The sequence below is a fragment of the Dama dama genome, chromosome 5 (assembly GCF_033118175.1).
Source record: "Dama dama isolate Ldn47 chromosome 5, ASM3311817v1, whole genome shotgun sequence".
Taxonomy (NCBI): Eukaryota; Metazoa; Chordata; class Mammalia; order Artiodactyla; family Cervidae; genus Dama; species Dama dama.
Window position 1 is genome coordinate 107,173,210 of NC_083685.1, and position 21,812 is coordinate 107,195,021.

A 21,812-nucleotide genomic window follows, 5' to 3' on the forward strand; every position below is an offset into this window, starting at 1 on the left:
CACGCTGCACCTTTGTCCCCCACCCCGTTTTCCCCGCGCACTGAAAAGAAATGGGGTGGGGGAGGGCTTCCAACTCGGTTTCTCCATCTCCACCACCTTCCAAACCCACCCTCCAAATCCGCGTTTTGTTCTTGCCAGCCACGTGTTTGTAGAATTTTTACTTCTGTGATTTTTTTTCTTTCCATGGATCTACAGAAATCTGAATACTATAAGCCATCAGTTGCTGAGTAGACAAAAAATGTTTTCTATCCAAGAAGGTGGGCAATATCTGTATTCCACCCCCCAATTCCTCCGACCTTACCCGTTTCAGACTCTTAATACTTGGCTCTTGACATAAACAATTTTAAACAAACCAACGAGTTTCCACTGCCTGCCACATAGTAGGCATTCAATAAATAATTTCTCTTAAGTGAAAAGCAAGCTAATACAAGCTGTAGAGCGAAGAAAATTAAGAGGAAAATTAGGAGGCTAGGGGAAAAAAATTATCTTGGCCAGAATGTGTGGGTCTGTTGCCCGGGGACTCTTCTTGGTGCTGTGTGTTTACTTTTGAAAGGGCTAAAAGATGGTCTCAGAAAGGCTGTTGTGTTCCTTGGCCTTTCCCTAAATAGGAACCCAGCTTCCTGAAACCTTTTCTGTATATTGGGGAACAAGGAAGAGGGTACTTGGAGGGGCATTCCAGGTCCCAGAAACCTTAAGTGTTGTTTCCCTCATTTAATTTAAATCTTCAGGAATTAATAGAAGCACCTCTCAGGTTTTCTCCCTGGGGAACATATCCACTACTCTATCTCTTTATTCCTAAAACAAAGGCAAGTTACACCCCACAAAAATCTCCATTCAGCTCTCTAAACGCCTGTAAAATGCAGCCCACATTTTCCTATCCTAAATTCAAAGGGAAACAAATTTAAGTTAATAACTGAACATTATTCAGTTTGCTTTTAGCTTGATTTTTCCATTTAAAAATATAATAGAAGTGTAAAGGTTAGCTGAAATTACTCAGTTTTTTCAGATGTTTTCAAATGACAAAGGAAAAAATATAAATGTATTAAACAAAAAATTTACCAACTGCTCGTAAACTGATTGGTACTTTTTAAAAATCAGCTGTTTCACTGAATTCTAACCCTCCCCCACCCCCCACCACCAAGAGCTTGTGTGTGTAGTCTGCAAGAGGAGGCTGCAAGAACACTGGGGGAAAGAGACCGCTGGGTGAGATGCAGACCTTTTTAGCCCCCCAAATCAGTTTTGCCTCAGTGACCTGGCTATTTTAGGCTGAGGTTGGGGGCACTGAATGATGTTGATTGGTGCTTCATCTCTTCCCTCTGAGTGAGTCTAGCTCTAAAATTAACCTGAGAGAGGGGTTATTTCTTGTCAAGACTCACTCCCAGGTTAGGAATAGGGGTGGGAAGACTTGGGATGCCATAATTTGTCATAATTCTTTTCCTGGGCTTTTTTAAAAAATAAAGACAACTAGTAAACATTGTATTTGTTACATTTTGTTTTCTACATCACTTCTGTGGGAAAATTTAATCTTCAATACAAAGTTAAATTTACTTTGTGAGAGTTAAAAGTATAGCTGCAGGGTAAATTGTTTTAAGAATAATGATTTTTAAAAGTATTACCATACTTTTTGTTCTCCTCCTCCTCTTCCTCCTTCTTTATTTTTCCTGAAGAAGTGTTTGGTCTAGTTACATAATTCAGTTTTCTGAATTCAGAAATACTGAAACTTGACTCCATCTTAAAGATGGGGGTTCTGATCCATTTTCCTTCAGTGCAAACATACAAATACTTGCAGAGAGAAAAAAAAAAATTTAAGAAGATAATACAGCTTAAAAATTTTAAATATAAAGTGAAAAAATGAGCATTTCCACAAATTAATTTTAATATTTCTTTATAGTTTATTTGTAATAGTTTTATATTTTTTATTTTGTCATCTTATTTGTATATCTTGATTTTTTACTCACTCTTGCACCATAAGTATTTTCCCATGCTGCTTCCAAGCTTTGATAATGACCATCTTTAGCCAAAATGTTATATTCAGCCTAATAGATGTGTTAATCATGAATCATTATTCTTAGGTGTGTAAGTTACATCAAATCTTTTGCTTTTGTTAGTGTTGCTGACTAGGTATTTGAGGGCATATAACTTTTTCCTCTTTTAAATTAGCTCCTTTGGATAAATCCCCAGAATGTATATTGCATTTTAAATCTAAAAGTTGTCAGTGGCTTTCTTTTTCGAAAACTTCACATGCTTAGCAAAAAAGAGGACACAAATTGGAAAGCACTTAAAAGGAAAATACATTAAAATAGAATTTTTACAATTTTTGTTTTCTAATGAATCATGATCAATATTGAAATAAACTTATGGTTTCTATGAAATACAGAAAAAGAAGACTGCACATTTCCTGACATATGGCCACTTTGACTTAAAAGTTTTTGAAAGAATTTGTCTTTTGTTTGCTTGGTTTTTGTTTATTTTGTTGTTGTTTGCTTGTTTTTCATTGTTATTGTCTTGAGATATTTCTTCCTGCAACTTAAAGTTTTAGTGTGGTTCTTTTAAATGCCTACAAACTTTGAAAAAGTATAAATTTGTCCCAATATTAAAGCACATTCAGCATTTTCTCCTGTCAATAAGGATAATTATATGATTAAGATAACTCATAAAATGTAAGAGAATTATAAGCAGAAAAGGAGATTCCCTCCATCAAATTATTGTTGAAGTGTTCAGTATATAAAGCCTTGAAAAGAAATGTGTTTATTCCAGAGATAGAAGAGATTCATGGAGGAAAAAAACTTAAAGAACAGTTATTTATTTTCTGTGGGTCACACAATGTGTGTGACAAAAACTGCTTAACTTTTGGTTTTGGCTCAGGTTTACAATGTAGAAACTTTTAGATAAGGGAGAGAATAATTTATTTAATTAACTTTTTAAAAAATAAATGCTTCCAAATTCAATTTGTTAGTCAATTAAACTTCACCACACTAACCCCTAATCACACATGTAAAAGAAATGGTGATAACATTCCTCAGATTACACAAGTTTTTTTTACTGCAAAATCATTTGGTTAAAAGATAATAAACAACTTTATTTAGTCTTTATTTTGCACAAAATGTAAAATAGATAGTTGGTATGTTTGGGGCAAAATTGTACAACTGAATAAAAGACAAGGAAATAAATGTTATTTTTTGGAGTAAATGTTATTTTCCCAAATAAAACAAATTATAACAAGCAACAAAAGTGAAGAAATGCATACATGGATATTATTTAAGTGGGAATAGTAATAAGACAATTTTTTACTTGAAAGCTACATGTCTTCTAAGTAAATGATTTTAATTCAAAATGAATAAGTTACAACATTAAATTGCATGGAGTTAATTTGATTTTATCTGCATAACCTCTATGCTTTTCAAGACTAAAAGAATTTTTCTATCTGGAACTCAAACTATTTTTGTTTGCTTCATTAAAATTTTACTTCTGATGATAAAATTAATTTACCTTACTCCTGTTTCTAGTTGGACTCTTTTTTTAAGGAGGTGTTTTGAATGTTTAAATATTTCTGAGTACTTAAAAGGGATACTTTTGAAAATATATTTAAGATGAAAAAATTAATACATATACTTTTCACTGATAGTTCATCAGCAAAATACTCATTAAAAACACTTCAATCTGTCTTTGTAAAACAAACTTTTTCTTTATAAAAGAAAAAGGACCCAGCCTAACAGTATATTGTTTTTTTTTAAAAAAAGGTTGTATAACTAAACTTGAGACACAGTTCTAAAAGTTATTTCAGTTTTAATGGGTTAACAGTCTAGAGTTTTGGTCCATCCACTTCTCCCATAAATACTAAAAAATTTTTTTAAGAATTATTATTAGCACAACTTCCAGTTTTAAACATAACCTGAAAGTATTTGATGAGCATGTGTGTGATAAATGATTGAATACTTTTTATGAATTTCTTTTCATTTCTAAAATGTGCTTACAAAGTGTGTAGGGAACAAATATTAGAGTTGCTTCTAAATTGCTTTGAAATGAGGTTCAGGATCTCTTTTCCTATCTTCCTCTTCCTCCCCGCCCCTCCCCCCACCCCTCCCCCTTTTCTTCCCCCTCCTCTCCTTTTGTTCCTCCATTTTTCCTCCTACTCCCGACACTGCCAATTCCTTTCCTCCTCCCCCTTTACCTTTACCCTCTTTTCAATTTTTCTTTTTTCTTTGTTACTTCTCTTCCCCCTTTTATTATTCTCTGAGTCTTTTGCCCCTTAACCCATTCCTTTCCTCTTCTTAATCAGTATACCTATTCAAACTTTCTATGCTTTTCTTCATTCCTTCCCGCTTCCTCTCCCACTATCATTGACGTGTCATTTAAACTGTTATTTCCGGTGAAGTGGAAGGACACAGAGATGCTTGAATTATTTTATACACCAAAATGGGAAACTTGTTAAATTTTTGAGAACTCTAGGGTTATTCAGACCCCAGAGCTCCTTCACCCCTGTACTCCCAGTGTATATTGTCTGAACATTCCCTAGACACTTTTCCTTCTTTGTATCATTTTCCTGTGTCTTGTGTTGCTTATAACTAATTTTGTTATTAGCATTTTATGCATCAAATCCTTGAGAGCAAAGACTATTACCCAGGGAGTGGGACACAGTGCTAACAGGTGTCTGACATATATATATATATATATATATATATATATATATATATGACTTATATATATATATATATATATATATGTATCTTTTGCTGCTACCTGAGAAGATGATCTCAATGTAATCAGATAAAATGCTGTATTCAGCTTATAAGTGCATTTTCTTTCCTTCCTCCCTCCCTCTCTCCCTCCTTCCTCCCTCCCTTCTTTCCTTCCTTTCATTTCCCCTACCTTCCCCTCCTCTTTTCTTTTTTAAATACAATACTCAACAGTCATCAGTTGAAATACAAGTAAATGCAGCCGTCCAAAAAACTGATTGGCCTGCATCAAGAATAGCAACCAAATGGCATCTCTGGGCTTTTCACTCCCTAGTCTTGTGCCATGACAGTGCCCAATGCCCAATGTGGAGCATCCTCTTTCCGTGTCTGGCCAAAGGAATAGTCTTGAAGTTATTCTCAACTCAAAGTTTCAGGCAGTCATTGGCAACCAACAGAGTTGGTCAATCTCTTTACGATCTTGATCTCCCTTGATGCCACACAGCCAGCATGACAATCCCAATCTACATCCACCTGCCAAGATCCCTCTTTGGGTCTTTCCTCTGGAATGTAGGCGGCTCCCCATTATCCATCATCCAAAGCAAAAATGTCATTCCAGGATAGCCCTCCATCTTGATAATTCTCAGAAAATCTGGTATAGTCACCCAACAATAGCAGATCAGTACAGTATCTAGCTATCAATACAGGCTTCCCAGGTGATGCAGTGGTAAAGAATCTGCCTGCCAATGCAGGAGAACCCAAGAGATGCAGGTTCTATCCCTAGTTCAGGAAAGATCTCCTAGAGTAGGAAATTTCAACCCACTCTAATAGTCCTGCCTGAAAAATTCCACGGACAGAGAAGCCTAGCAGACTACAGTCCATGGGGTAGCAAAGAGTCAGAACTGAGTACGGACACACAGGTATCAATACCACTATAAACACTCAAGGAGAAGGCAAACAAATTTTAATAGCAGGTTGAATTAAAGAAAAAAATTAAGCCAGTTATGAAAATAGCAAAATGCTTTGTTTGGTTTTTAATTTATAATACTCCTTACTAGCAAGAATATAGGGAAATAGAACATTCCATGTAACTGTGGAAGAGAAGAAGTTTAAAGCAAAAACACTTTTAAAAATTCATACCATTTGACTAAGAAATTGCACTTTGAGTAACATTTCTACCAAAAATCCAGTATATAAAACGTTTTATTCAGCCTTAAAAAGAAATGAATTTCTGACAACTGTTACAATATAGATGAACCTTTAAAACATGACACTAAATAAAATAAGCCAGATACAGCAGGACAAATATATGACTCCACTTACCTGAGATACCTAGAATGAATTCAGAGACATAAAGTACCAAGATTTGGGAGAAGGAGGTGAGGTGGGTAGTTACTGTTTTGAGGGTGCAGAATTACAACTTAAGAGGACAGGAAAGTTCTTGAAACAGTGCAATGATTGGACAACACTGTAAATGTATTTAATACCACTGAATCTTACACTTAAAATGGTTAAAATTATAAATTTTATGTTATATATATTTTACCATGATTAAAAAAGGCAAAAAAGGTAGATTCCCCGGTGGTCCAGTGGACTGGTGGTCCAGTCTAGTTAGGACCCTGCTCCCACTGCAGGGGGCATGGGTTCAATCTCTGGGTGGGAAACTAAGATCTCACATGCTGTGCAGTGCGCCACTTCCCCCCAAAAAAATTTTTTTAAAGCAAAAAAATTAATGAAAATTTCAAAAAGAAAAAAAACGTAATGAATAAGGATGTGTTATGTATCTGTCAAGAAAATACAGTTGGCAATATATTATAAATGCTTTAAGACACGAAATTCTTCAAGTAACTTTATTAGTAAAATATTATGTAGTCATTAAAAATTATGTTCACACAAGGCCAGTGGGACTTGTGTTTGGAAGAACTGGAAGGGTGCTGGAAACAGCAACTCTGCTCTTAAAGGGAAAGGAAAGGGAAGTCGCTCAGTCGTGCCCGACTCTTTGCGACCCCATGGACAGTAGCCTGCACCAAGTTCCTCCGTCCATGGGATTTTCTAGGCAAGAATACTGGAGTGGGTTGCCATTTCCTTCTCCAGAGAATCTTCCCAACCCAGGGACCGAACCCAGGTCTCCTGCATTGTAGACAGACGCCTTACCGTCTGAGCCCCCAGGGAAGTCCTGCTCTCACATACTCTGAATCACGTTCTTGATTGGGGTGGTGATTTCCTGCGTCTATACATATGACAAAGCTTATCAAATTGTATACTTGACCTATATCTTATCTTTCCTACCATCCTTCACAATAAACTGTCAAGAGTTCCAGATCAAGCCTGAACATACAATGTAGAGGGAGAACTGTGATTTACATTGAGTTTAAAATTAAAGTTATAAGTAGACCAAATTTTTAAATAAGAATTTGTGAAATTATTTGATCAGTTTTTCATTAAGTGATATGAAAATGAGATTCCATAGATCATCACTGATGACTGTGATTAGAGAGGCATAAATCTACTTCATGGTACTTTCTGCTTAGACAGCTCAAGAAACGACACAGAAAAAAAAAGAAACGCCACAGGATTATGTTGTTTCCTTAATTGAGTACAGAAGAGGTAATATCATTTCAAAGTGTAACCTCAGTAATATTAGTTTTACTGCCAAAAGAGATACTTTAGCATTTGTCATAGAGTCAAATTTGGGAAGATTATTTGGAGTCAGTATTTTGTATAACATTCCTTGAATACATAAGTCCTACAATTTTGAATTTTCTCCTTTATCTTATCTGAGTATACAAATTCTTAACTCAGTTACTAGCATAAATCTTATTAAAATAAAACTACATTTGTGTTAAAACAAAATTATGTTTAGAGTTTAGAAAAACTTACAGGAAGTTTATAAAAAAATGCATGTCGCAAAACAATATTTGTGCTTATGTAGTCTGTATGATTGAAAATAAAAATTGCATGTGCATAAAGGACTAGAAATTACCTTACAGAAACTCTTGTACATGGAGACCCAGAGACATGTACAAGAATATTTACATCAGCATTGTTTATAATAACAAAACCTAGAAACCCTACAAATGTTCACTGATAGGAGAATGGGTAAGTAAAACCAGGTATAGTTATGCAATGGAATACTAGTGAGCAATGACAATGAACGAATTTCGGCAATGTGTGTCATCATGGATGAATTTCATAATTTGATTTTAAAAAGAAAAACCAGAGACTGAGTAATATACACATTATGGTTTCTAAGTTCAAAAAATATGCAAAACTAAACAGTATGTCGGGAGACTCATACGATACTTCAAAGATTGGGAATGGATGTCCTAGTTCTTAATCTGAGTCATGGCTTTGCAAGTATTTGTTTTATTATTGCTGAAATTCTATGTAGTTTGCATTATTTTTGTTAAGTATAAATGTTTCATAATAAAAATTAATAATAAAGTTTGGAAAACTATTGTTAACAATAGTTTTTTCTTTCAGTTTTAATAAGCTATAGTTGATATACAGCATTATATAAGTTTGTGTACAGTGTAATGAGTTGACTTAAGTATATCATGAAGTGATTACAGTAAGTTTAGTGACCATTCATCATCTTATATAGATACAAAACTAAAGAAATAAATAGTTTTTCCTTGTGATGAAAACTCAGAATTTACTCTCTTAATAACTGTCATATATAACATACAGAAGTGTTATATTAATCATTTTGTTCTTTACATTCCTACTACTTATTTATCTGATAACTTGGAGTTGGTAACTTTTGATCACCTTCATCCAGTTCTCCCTCCCCTCACTGCCCCCATCTCTAGTAACCTCAAATCTGATCTCTGTTTCTGTTTGTTTGTTTGTTTGAAGTAATGACCTACAACGCTATGTTAGCTCCTGATGCAGAACACAGTGATTTGATATTTCTATACATTTCAATATTATCACCACTAACAATAACTCTTTGGTTTTAAGACTATCAGTGAATTTCTTTCTGTTCCCCCTCCCTGTTTCTCTCTCTCCCCCCACTGTCCATTTCTCTCTCTCTTTACTCTGCTATATTTTTCAGGGTTTCCCAACTGTCTATTACATTTTTATAACAAACTTTTTTTTTAAAAAAGTAAAATGGATATTTAAACTAATCATCCCAAAATATCTTTACAAGCCAAATCACGGATGTGGCTTGACTTTAGCTAAAGGTCTGATTAATTATACGTGTATTCATAATAAACTGAGATGGTCTGTGCTGCAACTTAGGACCAGCTGGTGAATAATAGGAAGCAAGCACCCAGATTCACACCTGCCCAGTCTATCCTAGATCTTGCAGATGCATTTCATTTGCATCACTGGAAACCCATAGGGTGAAGCTTATTTCTTGCTCATTAGCTTGGGAGTTTATGCTGAGGGATCATGTCCTTCAATACATTGGAAACCACATGGCAGGATCCATGTTTCCTTTCTCTGAGTGGCTTCATTATTTTTACCACCTAAGATCTCCTTTATTATTTCCCTATAAGCCCAATATTCTGAAAACAACTGCCTAGCAAAAAATTCCATTGATCAATTGAGAAATTCCCTGTGGTTTAGCAGCAAAGAATCTGCCTGCAATGCAGAAGGCACAAGAGACACGGGTTCAATCCCTGGGTTGGGAAGATCCCCAGGAGAAGGAAATGGCAACCCACTCATTTTCTTTCCTGGAAAAGTCCATGGACAGAGGAGTCTGGGGGGGGGGGGGCTATAGTCCACAGGCTCACAAAGAGTCAGACACGACTGAACATGCTTGCATATATAAGCCCAACATTTTTCAAAATGTTGCGTTATCAAAAAATTCCATTGATCAAGTGGTAACAAATGAGTGGCTAAGCCTTGATGCTGGGAAAGATTGAGGGCATGAGGAGAAGGGGACAACAGAGGATGAGGTGGTTGGATGGTATCATCAACTCAGTGGGCGAGTTGTAGCAAACTCCAGAAGATGGTGAAGGATAGGGAAGCCTGGCATGCTGCAGTCCACAAGGTTGTAAAGAGCGGTACACAACTGAGCGACTCAACAACAAAGCAGAGCTTCTACACAAGTGGCAAGAGGTTACACTATTTCCACCAGAAGCAAAGGGACTTGGCATTGGAATTTACCCATACAGCTGTGCCTAGAATAATCTGTGTTTGATGTCTAGTGTGCATGCATGCTTAGTCTCATGTCTGACTCTTTGCAACCTTTTGAATTGTAGTTCGCAAGGCTCTTCTGTCCTTGGGATTTTTCAGGCAAGAATACTGGAATGGTTGCCATTTCCTCCTCCAGAGGATCTTCCCGACCCAGGGTTTGAACCCATGTCTCCTGTGCCTCCTGCATTGCAGGCAGATTCTTTATCCACTGAATCATTCTGAAAATAGCTCATGGATAACACTGTACCCATGCCACCTTCTTTCCTTCCTTCTTAGAGTCCTGCATCTGAGGACTCTAGAATTTGAGAAACATTAGTCAGGACCAACTTTCCTAATTCCAGTACTTTGCTTGGGAGGAGAGCAGAAGAGGAAAAAAGAGATGCCGAAAGAACAATGGAAAATGTGGTAAACACCCTGGGGTTGGTGTATCATTGTTTCTATTCTATAGGTCAACTATGCCACAGATAGACCAGGAGTCTAACCCAAGTATGCTTAGACATAAGTCCTTGCACTTGCCATTATATCAGTGGAGCATTTAAAAATCCCAATGCAGCCCATGTATACATACAATGTATTTCATACAAATGTGTAAAGACAACTCAATGGGGAAAGGATAATCTTTTCAACAAATGGTGCTGGAACAATTAAATATTCATATGCAAAAAATAAATATCCTTTCATACCCCATCCTATATACAAAAGTTAACTTAATCATACACCTAAATCTAATCATTTAAGTTATATAATTAACTGAAAAACCAAAAACTATAAGACTTCTAAGAGAAAAATCTTTGTGACCTTGGGTTAGACAAAGCTTTGGTATGACACTAAAAGCAAAATTCACAAAAAAGCCTAATTGATAAAGTGGCCTTTGTCAAAATTAAAAAAAACTGCTTCTCAAAAGATATTGTTAAGAAAATGAAAAGACAAGTCACAGTGGTGATTATCCTGTAGAAACACTATGTTGTGTACCTGGAACTAATATAGTGTTGTAGGTCAATCATACTTTGAACAAACAAACATAGAAAAAGGTCAGATTTGTAGTACTAGAGATGGTGGGTGAGGGAAGGGTGAATTGGAGGGGAGGGTGAAGGCAGTCAAAAGTTACAAACTTCTAGTTATAAGATAAATATGCACTAGGAATATGATGTACAACATGAATATTATAATCAATGATGCTGTGTGCTATATATGAAAGTTGTTAGGAGAGTAAATCCTAAGAGTCTCATCATAATAAAATGTTTTTTCTCATTTTAAAATTTTCATAGATGTCTGCTAAACACCCTGGTAATAATTTCACAATGTAGGTATAAGTCCAATCATCGTGCTGATTGGATATATAGTGCTGTATGTCAATGATACCTCTAAACTGAAAGAGAAAAATAAAAAGTAAAAATGCAAAATAAAAGAGACACATCATAGACTGGGAGAAAAGTTTTGTAAATCATATATCTGACAAAGGACTTGCATCCAAAGAACTCTCAAAATTCAATAACAAGGAAACAAACAACCACCGCTCCTCCCAAATAGTCGAAAGATTTAAGCAGACATTACTTCCCTGGTGGCTCAGAGGTTAAAGCGTCTGCCTGCAATGCGGGAGACCTGGGTTCGATCCTTCGGTCGGGAAGATCCCCTGGAGAAGGAAATGTATCCATCTCCAGTATTCTTGCCTGGAGAATCCCATGGATGGAGGAGCCTGGTGAGCTACATGGGGTCACAAAGAGTCGGACACAACTGAGCAACTTCACTTTCATCACAGTAGATATACAGATAGCAAATAAACCCATAAAGAAGCTACTTAACATTATCAGCCATTAGAGAAATGCAAATTAAAATCACAATGAGATATAATGTATCTATTAAAATGACTAAAATTTAAAACTGACCAAATTCAGTTTTGGCAAAATGGTAGAACTTTCATACAACTTGTAGAAATGCAAAATGTTACAACCACTTCAAAAACATCTTGGCAGTTTCTTAAAAAGCCAAATATACCCCAATCCTAGGTATTGTTCTTTTATATGTCCATACAAATAAGAGTATATGTCCATACAAAGACTTGTCCACAGGTATTCACAGTAGTTTTATTTGTAATAGCCAAAAGCTGGAAATAATCTGAATGTCCACCAACAGATAAATGGATAAACAAACTAATATATCCATATGATGGAAGAATATTACATAGCAATAAAAAAGAATGGACATTGTGCCACAATGTGACTGAATCTCAAGTATGCTAAATGAAACAAGCCAGACAAAAAGAATACATACTGTGTGATTCCATGCTTATAAAATTCAAGAAAATACCAACAAATCTACAGTGACAGAAAGCAGATTGGTGATGGGAGGGGTAAGTCATAAGAGAGAGGGGCTCAAGGAAACTTTTGGAGACAGCAGTTATGTTCTCTGCCTTAAGTGGAGTGATGATTTCATGGGAGGAGACACATGTCAAAACATTGCATTATACACTTTAAATATGTGCAGTTAAGTATGTGTCAGTTATACCTCAACCATGCCGTTAAAAAAAATGCCAATACTGAGGAAGGAGTGGTGAATTGGAAAAATAACCGTTTTCCATCATCATAGTAGAGATAAGTTCATGCAAGAATCATCAAAAGTTGTTCAATAAGTCTGAGGGTGGGGGAATTCTGATGAAGAAGCAGGTATGTGCATTGTCCTAAAATGTCTCTGTGTACATTGCTTATTAATTATAAGGAGAAAAATAGGAACTGTACAGTGGGAAAATCCAACTTCGGGTGATCAAAATTATCATCAGTCATGGGAAGGCAGACACCTTATTCCTCCAGGTGCAATACCTTGAGAAAAACATTTTCACTTTTCACACATTTCATTTTCATACATTTTCATTTTCCAGTGTTCTGGTCAGGACATATATCCCAAATCTCATCTAGAAGAAACACCAGACAAGTATTCTAGCTTGGAGAATCCCATGGACGGAGGAGCCTGGTGGGCTACAGTCCACGGGGTCGCAAAGAGTCAGACACGACTGAGCGACTTCACTTTCTAATCAGAAATCAGAAAAAAAAAAAAGAAGAAACACCAGACAAAACCAAATGGGGAAACAGTCTATAACATAATTTATACTCTTAAAAATGTCAGTATCATTAAAGAAACAAAGACTGAGAAGCTGATTAAAAGAATAAAGAGACATAACAATGAAATACAGTACACAATCCTGGACCGGATCTATGAATGGAGGAGAAATATCTGAAAGGACGTTAGCAGGATAACTGAAAAAAATTCTAATAACTGATATATGTTTATATCAACGTTAAATGTCTCACATTCCATAATTGTACTTATTGTGGTTAGATAAGTGAATATCCTTGTTTGTAAGAAATATACTTGAAAATATTAACTGGTAAAGGTGCATAATGTGCATAATCCACTCTCAATTTAAAAGATAGATAATAGAGTGATGGAAGAAAAGTGGCAAAATGTTGAATGTTGGTGAATCTGTGCGTATATTGGAGTTCTCCATATTATTTTTACAACTTCCCTGTAAGTTTTAACATATTTCAAAACAGAAGGTTTTAAAAATCTCCAGACAAATGACACACAGAGTCTCTGGGAACACTGAGGCACTAGGATTTTAAAAATCTTAGGAAAGTTCAGGTTGCCACATTTGGCAAGTAACAGCACAGGATGCTCAGTTAAATCTGAATTTCAGATAAACAACCATGTTAAAACACTTTTTATTACAAATACATCCCATGCAGGATTTGCTGCCTACCCAAGCAAGTACCCTCTTGGAATGCAATTCATTCTGCTATCTGTCCTCTGTTAAGTGGAGAGATAGGGATAAGGAGATATTAAACAGCCAGAATTTATGATGATAGAAAAGAAACAATGAATCTAGCATTTTCTATAACAGCCACAATGGTGGTCAACATTTTTTTAGTACTGATTATGCATATGATGTTCTTGTTGTTCAGTCACCAAGTTATATCTGACTTCCTCATGGATTGCAGCACGCCAGGCTTCCCTGTCCTCACCATCTCCCAGAGTTTGCCCAAGTTCATGTCCATTGAATCGGTGATGCCGTCCAACCATTTCATCCTCTTTTGCCCTCTTGCCCTCAATCTTTCCCAGCATCAGGGTCTTTTCCAACATGTCAGTTTTTCAAATCAGGTAGCCAAAGTACTGGAGCTTCAGCTTCAGCATCAGTCCTTCCAAAGAGTATTCAGGGTTGATTTCCTTTAAGATTGACTGATTTGATCCCCTTGCTTTCCAAGGGACTCTCAAGAGTCTTCTCCAGCACCACAGTTTGAAAGCATCAATTCTTCGATGCTCTGCCTTCTTTATGGTCCAGTTCTCATATCAGAACATGACTACTGGAAAGACCATAGCCTTGACTATATAGACCTTTGTGAGCAAAGTAATGTCTTTGATTTTTAACACACTGTCTAGGTTTGTCACAGCTTTCCTGCCAAGAAGCAATCGTTTTCTAATTTCATGGATGCAGTCACCATCCTCAGTTACAAGCAGGAGATGGCAAGTGTAAACATCAACATCTTAGGAATCAGTGAGCTAAAATGGACGGGAATGGATGAATTTAATTCAGATGACCACTATAATTACTACTGTGGGCAGGAATCACATAAAAGAAATGGAGTAGCCCTCATAATTAATCAAAGAATCCAAAATGCAGTACTTGGCTGCAACCTTAAAAACAACAGAATGATCCTGGTTCATTTCCAAGACAAATCATTCAATATCACAGTAATTCAAGTCTATGCCCCAACCACCAGTGCCGAAGAAGCTGAAGTTGATCAGTTCTATGAAGACCTAGAAGAGCTCCAAAACTAATACCAAAAAAGGTGTCCTATTCTTGGTCCCCACAATCACAGTGGATGGTGGCTGCAGCAATGAAATTAAAAGACACTTGCTCCTTGGAAGAAAAGCAATGATAAAACTAGACAGCATATTAAAAAGCAGAGACATTACTTTGCCTACAAAGGTCTGTATAATCGAAGCTATGGTTTTTCCAGAAGTCATGTACGGCTGTGAGAGTTGGACAATAAAAAAGGCTGAGCATCGAAGAATTGATGCCTTTGAACTGTGGTGCTGGAGAAGACTCTGGAGAGTCCCTTGGATAGCAAGGAGATCAAACCAGTCAATCCTAAAGGAAATCAACCCTGAATATTAATTGGTAGGACTGATGCTGAAACTGAAGCTCCAATACTTGGGCCACCTGAGGTGAAGAGACGATTTACTGGAAAAGACTCTGATGCTGGGGAAGATTGAAGGCAGGAGAAGGGGATGACAGAGGATGAGATGGTTAGATGGCATTACCAACTCAATGGACATGAGTTTGAGTAAACTCCAGGAGATGGTGAGGACAGGGAGGCCTGGAGTGTTGCAGTCCATGGGTGGCAAAGAGTTGGACATGACTGAGTGACTGAATAGCAAATTCATCATAGGGGACTGGAATGCAAAAGTAGGAAGTCAAGAGATACCTGGAGTAACAGGCAAGTTTGGCCTTGGAGTACAAAATGAAGCAGGGCAAAGGCTAACAGAATTCTGCCAAGAGAACACACTGGTGACAGCAAACACCCTTTTTCAAAATATAAGAGATGACTTTACACATGGACATCACCAAATGGTCAATACCAAAATCAGATTGATTACATTCTTTGTAGCCGAAAATGGAGAAGCTGTACACAGTCAGCAAAAACAAGACCTATAGCTGACTGTGGCGCAGATCATCAGCTCCTCATAGCAAAATTCAGGCTTAAACTAAAGAAAGTGGGGAGACCACTAGGCCAGTCAGGTACATCTTAAATAATATCCCCTATGAATATGCATTGGAGGTGACCAATAGATTCAAGGGATTAGATCTAGTAAACAGAGTGCCTGAAGAACTGTGGACAGAGGTCCGTAATATTACATAGGAGGCAACGAACAAAACCATCCCAAAGAAAAGAAATGCAAGAAGGCCAAGTGGCTGTCTGAAGAGGCTTTACAAATAGCTGTGGAAAGAAGAGAAGTGAAAAGCAAGGGAGAAAGGGAAAGGTACACCCAACTAAATGCTGAGTTCCAGAGACTAGCAAGGAGAGACAAGAAGGCCTGCTTCAGTATGCATAAGATAGCCAGTCTCTAAGGTGGCCTCCAATGACCCTGCCTCCTGCTAGTCAAGGATTTATGGAGTCCCTCCCACGCTGTGCTAATGCAGGTCCTTGTGACCAATAGCACACAGATGACCTGATGGTATGTGGTATATCGCTTTCAGGTTTAGGTTTTAAGACACTTGGGCTTTCATCTTAGCTGCGTGCCCTGCCTCTGGGGGAAAGAAGCCACACAGTGAGCAGCCTTGTGAAGACATCCACATGATGAAGAATTAAAGCCCTCAGCCTACAGTCACGGAGTGAACTTGGAAGGTGGCCTTCGGCCCCAGATGAGTCTTCTGAGACTGCAACTCAGTCGACATGAGAGACCCTGAGCCAGAACCACCCAGCTAAGTCTCTCCCACATCGGTGATCCTCAGAAATTGTGAGAAATAAATGTTCATTGCTTTAAACTAATAAAATTTGGAGTATTTTGATAAACAGCATAAGATACCTAATGTATCAAGATATAATGTAACATAATGCATTTCCTAAGTATCGGTTCAGTCATTTCAGTTTCTCAGTCATGTTGGACTCTTTGCGACCTCATGAACCACAGCACGCCAGGCCTCCCTGTCCATCATCAACTCCCAGAGTTTACCCAAATTCATGTCCATCGAGTCGGTGATGCCATCCAGCCATCTCATCCTCTATCATCCCCTTCTCCTCCTGTCCCCAATCCCTCCCAGCATCAGGGTCTTTTCCAATGAGTCAACTCTTCGCATGAGGTGGCCAAAGTATTGAAGTTTCAGCTTCAGCATCAATCCTTCCAATGAACACCCAGGACTGATCTCCTTTAGGATGGACTGGTTGGATCTCCTTGCAGTCCAAGGGACTCTCAAGAGTCTTCTCCAACACCGCAGTTCAAAAGCAACAATTCTTCGGCGCTCAGCTTTCTTCACAGTCCAACTCTCACATCCATACATGACCACTGGAAAAACCATAGCCTTGACTAGACGGACCTTTGTTGGATCCGTAACAAAGCAGGTGACTGAGAAGCAGACAAAAAAGCCAGAGATTTACAGGCAGATTTTCCAGATTTGAAGTGCCTGAAAACTCTTCATGGAAGGAACACGTTTCACAGTGTTGAAAGAAGCAAGGTATAGAAGACTGGGCCAAGCAAAATCTTGGAAGTGATATGGTACACGTGAATGTACCAGAAGCGCGGTGGCTGCGAGGGACCGCGCAGAAGTGCGGCTGAGAGGAGCTACCCCACGCCTAAGGTCAGGGGCGGCAACCAAGAGCGCCAGGCTGCGATGGCACAGGAGCGGCAGAGAGGAGCTACCCCCACGTCTGAGGAATGGTGGCTGAGCGGGCGCAGGAGGGGTGAGAGGAGCTACTACGCGTTCAAGGTCAGGAGGGGCAACCTCGTCCAAGGTAAGGAGCGGTGGCTGCGCTTTGCTGGAGCAGCCCTGAAGAGATACCCCACGTCCAAGGTAAGAGAAACCCAAGTAAGAGGGTAGGTGTTGCGAGAGTGCATCAGAGGGCAGATACGCTGAAACCATAATCACAGAAAACTAGCCAATCTGATCACAGGACCACAGCCTTGTCTAACTCAATGAAACTAAGCCATGCTGTGTGGGGCCACCCAAGACGGCCGGGTCATGGTGGAGAGGTCTGACAGAATGTGGTCCACTGGAGAAGCGAATGGCAAACCACTTCAGTATTCTTGCCTTGAGAACCCCATGAACAGTATGAGAAGGCAAAATGATAGGATACTGAAAGAGGAACTCCCCAGGTCGGTAGGTGCCCAATATGCTACTGGAGATCAGTGGAGAAATAACTCCAGAAAGAATGAAGGGATGGAGCCAAAGCAAAAACAGTACCCAGCTGTGGATGTGACTGGTGATAGAAGCAAGGTCCGATGCTGTAAAGAGCAATGTTGCATAGGAACCTGGAATGTTAGGTCCATGAATCAAGGCAAATTGGAAGTGGTCAAACAGGAGATGGCAAGAGTGAATGCATTCTAGGAATCAGCGAACTAAAATGGACTGGAAAAAAATAAAATAAAATGGACTGGAATGGGGGAATTTAACTCAGATGACCATTATATCTATTACTGTGGGCAGGAATCCCTTAGAAGAAATGGAATAGCCATCATGGTTAACAAAAGAGTGTGAAATGCAGTACTTGGATGCAATCTCAAAAATGACAGAATGATCTCTGTTCGTTTCCAAGGCAAACCATTCAATATCAACGGTAATCCAAGCCTATGCCCCAACCAGTAACGCTGAAGAAACTGAAGTTGAACAGTTCTATGAAGATCTACAAGACCTTTTAGAACTAACACCCAAAAAAGATGTCCTTTTCATTATAGGGGACTGGAATGCAAGAGTAGGAAGTCAAGAAACACCTGGAGTAAAAAAAAAAAAAAAAAACACCTGGAGTAACAGGCAAATTTGGCCTTGGAGTATGGAATGAAGCAGGGCAAAGGCTAATAGAGTTTTGCCAAGAGAACGCACTGGTCAGAGCAAACACTCTCTTCCAACAACACAGGAGAAGACTCTACACATGGACATCACCAGATGGTCAACACCGAAATCAGATTGATTGTATTCTTTGCAGCCAAAGATGGAGAAGCTCTATACAGTCAGCAAAAACAAGACCAGGAGCTGACTGTGGCTCAGATCATGAACTCCTTATTGCCAAATTCAGACTTAAATTGAAGAAAATAGGGAAAACCACTAAGCCATTCAGGTATGCCCTAAATCAAATCCTTTTCTAAGTATAATGCTTTCCAAACCAATGCTTTGAAGCAGGAACTATTATATTCCTCCTTTTGCCGGAAGGTAAAACCAAAGCACAAGGAAGAAACATTACTCCAAATCACCCTTATAGGTGGGCCTGTCTCCAAAGCCCTCAGCCCTCTTTGGCAATTTCAGCATCTTCTATGTTGTGCATGCTGGACTGAATCAACCTGGACTTATTATTTCATCTTATTTAAGTCTCATGACAGAGTGAGGTAGATAAGGTCATTCCAGAGAAAACCACCAGCCAACACTGGCAGGAAGCCCTCAAATTAAGACACGTATTTCACACTTCCCATAAGCTAGGCAGTCAGATTTTGTTTTCTGGTCCCCAATTTAGAGACAATGAAGCTAAGACTCTGTGTGGGTAAAGCCTTCGAGGAAACAAAGACAAACAACCCCGGGAGTGGTGACAGGGTGGAGCTGGAGCTTGAATCCTTCTACTCCTCCCTCTCCAACCTACCAGGCTACTCCCTAATCTAAAGAAAACTTCATGTTTTCTGAAGTTGCAGAAGGCTCTCCCCATACCCATTGCAGGAAAGTGTGTGTGTTGTGTTGATGGGAGGATGGGGGGCACTCACTGGGGACCCTGAAAACCACTTCATCCTTCATGTTCCCCGTGCAAGGAAAAGGAAGCAAAAGCCCTCACTTCCTACCCCTCTTTTTCTTTCATTGGGATGTGCTCCTACCCAGGAGAGAGAGGCTCAGGAAGGCTGTTCTCTCTGGGAGGGCCAGCTCTTTAGCCTTTTATTACCTAAAGGCCAATTCTTTCCGTCCCTGGAACTGAGAACCTGTAGCCACCCCCTCCCAATTCTAGTTCCTCACTGCTCTTCTCCTGCAAGTACTAAGGACTGAGCCCTTTTCTCAACAAACAAAAGCAGGCAAAAACAAAAACAAAATAAGAAACCCACCCCAAAACAGACAAAAAATCCCAAACCTTTGAAAACAGCAAGAAGGACTGGAGTTAGAGCAAAGAAAGTGAGCGTGTTAGCCACTCAGTCGTGTCTGACTCTTTCCACCCCCATGGACTGTGTAGCTCACCACACTCCTCTGTCCATGGAATTCTCCAGGCAAGGATATTGGAGTGGGTTGCCATTCCCTTCTCCAGGGAATCTTCCCGACCCAGGGATCAAACCTGAGCCTCCTGCATTGCAGACAGATTCTTTACTATCTGAGCCATCAGAGGGGACTTCCAAACCAATCCCCTAGAGCAGATGGTCAAGAGAGGCTGTAGGTAGTATATACTTTCTTTAAGATCTTTCTGAAAAGTATCTTAATCTGCATGGCAGTGGAGGCTAAGTGGGAAAAATGTCTGGGACTACGCCTGTGTTTGCGATGTGACTGGAGGGGAAAGCTGGAGGTAATCCTTCCAGCAATCAGGATACACCAGATGACTCAGCAGAGTTTGTCAGGGTTCCAGTCACCTCTTGTCTCCTCTTCAGGAGGAGAATAAAATCTGCCACCTGGTGTAAGGAAGCTCCAAGAGGGATGGCTGCTTCCTGAGTCAGTCGGTAAGCTTGAAGACTGAGTGAATTTCTAGAACAGAATCCACGGCAGGGAAGCTGCAGCCAGCCCTCTGAGTCACCTTGGCTTGGCTTCGGAGCCAGGCCTGGAACATCTGTGGTGTCCCTGCAAGCCTCGGTGGGGGGCAGGGGTGAGTCACCTCCACGAGCTGGAAAAGCCAGGAAGCCCCCAAAGCTCTTTTGCTGCTCCAGCCCCCAGGGCCTCAATTGAGATGCCAGGGAAGCAGGATGCTGAGTTCTTTTGCAACAGAACTGCCATCACCCTCCCTTCCCCGCTCTGACTCCTTGACTTCCCTGATTCCTCAGATACCCCAGATCCACAGACCTTCTCCACCTGTCTGGGCCATCAGCCTTTGTGTCTGGGCTCCCAACAAGTGGGGCATGTCTTCCTGCCTCTCCATCCCCTGTGTCCTCTCTGATCCCTCACATCCTAGAAATTCTCCACAGTAGAATTCTCTGCTCCCTCCTGAGCCTACACGCCCCAGCCCCACTCCTGCACTGCACTGCTCTAGATTCTGCTCACCGGGGCACTGCCCATCATGGCATTGACAGGCCGACTGCATTGCCAGTTGGGTTTACTGAACTATTTTTTCAATGTTTATTTTATTTATTTGACTCCACTGGAGCTCTGTTTCGGCATGGGGGATCTATGTACACTCTTAGTTGTGGCATGTGGGATCCAGTTCCCCAATCAGGGATTGAACTTGAGCCCCCTGCATTGGGAGTGTGGAGTCTTAGCCACTGGAGGGAATTCCCTACTGAACTATTTCAGTTAAGTTCAGCAGGCCCTTCTGATCCCCAGAAACTTCCCAATGTCATCTTTCCCATTCTCTGGCCTCCCAATATGCCTGGCAAGGAGAGGGACCTGAGGGCTCCCCTTGGAGTCTGGCATCTTCTCTGATCTTCTTCCCCAGGACCCAGGCTACATTTCTCCCTAATCTGTCCACTGCTGGGCATGAGAGCCCCAATCAAAGAGAAAAAGGGGGGAGGGCGACATAAAGGTCAGTTCCAAGAGGGGGTGAGGTAGGGACCAAAAGCACAGCTGGTCTTCCAAGCAATCCCGCACCTCCACTCCTCCATACGAGTCCCCAGAGTACCCGGCAGGGGCTCAGAACTGATGGGACCCATTCCAGAACCTTCCTTGACTTCGGTTGGACATGAGACATAAGGGTCCCAAGGAATGATGTCCACCCTTTTTGGATAAACTGTGCCTCCAGCAGAGGCCAAGGTTTGGACATCAACCCTTCTGAGCCCATTTTCTGTGTTGCTCACCAGGAAGCAGGATCACAAGCAGCCCCCACACTCTCTTTGGAGGCCAAATCTGAACTGATGTCTAATCTCTGCCTATTGCTAGCTAGGAGATGGAATTTGCAGAGCTTTCCCAGAGAGAAGTTTTCTGAGATGGTGGAAAATGGGTAATGGGTGGGCGAGGTTTCTAGGAAGCAGAGGTGAGTAGCTGTCCTAGTCAGTTACCTCTCATCCCACACAAGCACTTAATTTCATGCTGGACCGGTTCCCAGGCTGGGGAGTTGACCTGGAAAGGAAAGTGGCCTTTACTCGGCCCTGCAGCTAGCAGGGCTGTTTAGGGTTCAA